Source organism: Mixophyes fleayi, chromosome 4 (assembly GCF_038048845.1).
Source record: "Mixophyes fleayi isolate aMixFle1 chromosome 4, aMixFle1.hap1, whole genome shotgun sequence".
NCBI lineage: Eukaryota > Metazoa > Chordata > Amphibia > Anura > Limnodynastidae > Mixophyes > Mixophyes fleayi.
The window spans coordinates 279,296,738-279,299,152 of NC_134405.1; the positions used below are offsets into that span (position 1 = coordinate 279,296,738).

Consider the following 2,415-nt stretch of genomic DNA (forward strand, 5'->3'; position numbering starts at 1 on the left):
ATAATATATAGCCCACTGCCCAGTGTAGATTCTCCTTTCCTGTATGTAATTTTAAATATTTGTTTTATTTTATGTTGCACATTTTAAAATGCATTGAATGTGACTATTTAAATGTAAATATTCCATCATTCGCTCTTTACAGAGATGATTTCTATTACGTGCTGTTTCTGAACCCTTTTTCTTCTTATGGCAAGGGGGAAACATTTGTATTATCAGCAGACATTAAAGGATAACGCCACAAAAAGCTAATATTATATTATAATAAAAGAAAAAAAGGAAATGTACCTGCACTCATCCAATCTGGTGCGTCCTGTGATGCCTGTAACGGCTGAAACAGGAAATCCCTTATTATGGTCGGGGTAGGATTTTTTTTTTCAAAGTTCTAGTGGTGTTGTCAAGGGCCCTCCCCCCGTAGTTGTCACACTCACAACCTGTAACTGATAGTTATTTGTAGCCAGGGATCCCTTTTCCTGTTGCTCATAGATCGGAGTATGCCTGGCTGTTTGTCTGGCACTGGTGTACATTAAATAAGCAGGTAAATAAGAATGTATTCTCTACTTGTCTATCCAGGTCGAATAATGATGAACTTGAGACCCTGCGGAAACAACTGGGGGTGAGCCAGCAAGTGGAGGCAGAAGAACAATGGCTGAAGCAGCAGTTGGTATGACAACTATCTATAACTATTTGTATACATCCAAACATACACGTACAGCGGTACAGCAGTAATCACAACACGGAGTGGTCATGCCAGGCTGAGGGGCGTGTGACGGTCTCTGGGGCCGTGCTAAGCGCTTCTGAAGCATTAGGCTGCCTCCAATTCCCCTCCTCTAACAAACTCCTAAAAATGCTGCATACCTCCCAACTTGTCTGGGGACAAACGTGCCGACTGGTGGAATGGCGGCACAGTGGCGTCAATTCGTGACTGTCCCGCCTAAATCAGGACATCTGGGAGGTATGATTGGAATGTGGCCATTGTGATACTATGAACCATGTGTGTGACATGTCATTGTGCATGATCCCACACTATATCTTCATGTGTAGCCTCCAGCTTTCAGGAGCGCTTTATATATTTATATATATATATATATATATATATATATATATATATATATATATAGCGGCAACATATACACATTACTTTTATGGAGACTATATACATTCACATCAGTTCCTGCTCAGACATCCGCATGGCAGTGGGACACTAGAAGGTTAATATCCCTCACCATGTGAACGGCTGGAAACTGACTCACGGTACAGATTCAGTTTCCTACTATTCACATTATAGACGGGATTAATAAAGTGATACCCACTGTCTGTAAAGTACGGAAAGTGTGACATACATTTATCTGTCTCTCTCTCCCTCTCTGTCTCTCTCTCTCTATCACCCTCTGTCACTCTCTCTCTCTCTCTGTCTCTCTTTCTCTCTTATTTCTCTCTCTCACTCTAAAACTGACCTTATATCTGCATTATCCCCTGAACAGGAAAGAAAATGTGATATACTGGAGGCACGGGAGGAGCTTCTATCAAGCCTGGTCAGTCCATCATTATATCACTTAATATTCCAATGTGATGATAGTCACAGCCGTGGTGCACTCTCTCCTCGCAAGTGTCCCATAAGACCAAAACTGAAGCTTTGTCCACACACTTTATTACTGTAATGTAAGATAAGATCTACAAATGAAAGATTCCTAGAAACTTGGACACAGCGGCGCAGTAACATAACCGTACCCTGCAAATAAGCCCCTTTGTGCGAGGAGAGGACACTACACAATGTGTTACACAAATATACAATATGGTGAGGGCTACATAATCATATACTCAGATCTAAATGTAATTCTCTCTATTGCAGCTCAGCAGCTATATGCGGGAGAATGATCTCCTCAAGAATAGGCTCACCAGGCTGCGGCTGCTGGCCACCGAGCAGGAGGTACAGTATAACAGTTACTATAAAGAGGTGGCGCTCAGGTGGTGGCTTTGCTTACATTACCCGTGGTGCCGTCACTTCAGAGCTGAGGGTACATTTTACACGGCACTCAGTTCATAGGTGCAGAGAGAACATGACACAGCTGTGTGACCAGTAAATAACATGGATTTATGTATGTAGTAACTGATAGCCGGGCGGGATGGAGGAGCAGGTGTTTTGCTGCCGGAAATATTTTATTGTGTTTATTACATGTGTGCCCAGTGTAAAGTGTACAGACATGTAAATGTGTAATGTATTTATGTATAAACAGTAGGAGAAGTGGCGATATGACATACCACCATATACACCCCCACATCCACCTCTGTGTATAACACTAATGGATTCCAATCACCCAGTGGTCCAGTAGGGATCTGGGGGGCCCAGTGCTATAAGACGGCCACTGTCTGGTCCCAAGGCAGGGCCAGAAGCCGTCACAAAAGCTTCAGCAGGGC

The 2,415-nt window shown here is 43.0% G+C and overlaps 1 long non-coding RNA gene across 1 annotated transcript; it reads left to right on the forward strand.

Moving 5' to 3' along the window:
• The first annotated feature begins 625 nt into the window (after positions 1–625).
• LOC142150145 (uncharacterized) lies at positions 626–1,906 on the forward strand. The gene is made up of 3 exons (XR_012691043.1): positions 626–661; positions 1,482–1,532; positions 1,850–1,906. It is a non-coding gene; the product is annotated as an uncharacterized LOC142150145 (long non-coding RNA).
• The last annotated feature ends 509 nt before the right edge of the window (positions 1,907–2,415 follow it).